Source organism: Merops nubicus, unplaced genomic scaffold (genome assembly GCF_000691845.1).
Source record: "Merops nubicus isolate BGI_N331 unplaced genomic scaffold, ASM69184v1 scaffold33185, whole genome shotgun sequence".
NCBI lineage: Eukaryota > Metazoa > Chordata > Aves > Coraciiformes > Meropidae > Merops > Merops nubicus.
In genome coordinates, this window is record NW_008610858.1 from 2,150 (window position 1) to 2,534 (window position 385).

Sequence of the window (385 nt, forward strand, 5' to 3'; positions counted from 1 at the left end):
TGGAGGGCATCCGCCTGCCTGTACCAGGCAGGCAACACTGAGTCGGCTCTTACTGGGGCGTACTGGTCTGAGAGCATGGTTAGGACACTCACTGGGGTGTACTGATCTGGGGGCACATGGGAAAGCATTCACTGGGATGTAGTGGTCTGGGGTGCAGCTGGGAGCGTGCTTGTTGGGATGTACTGGGCTGAGGGTATGGATGGGAAGGTGTTCACTGGGTTAAACCGGTTCAGGGGTGCCGCCAGGGGCACACCTGCTGGGGGGCACTAGGCAAGTGGTACAGCTCTCGGTGTACTGGACTGGGGATGCAGCTGGAAGCGTGCTCACTGGGCTGTGGGGGCAGGTGGGAGGGGATTCACGGGGGTATAGTGGTTTTAGGCCGCAG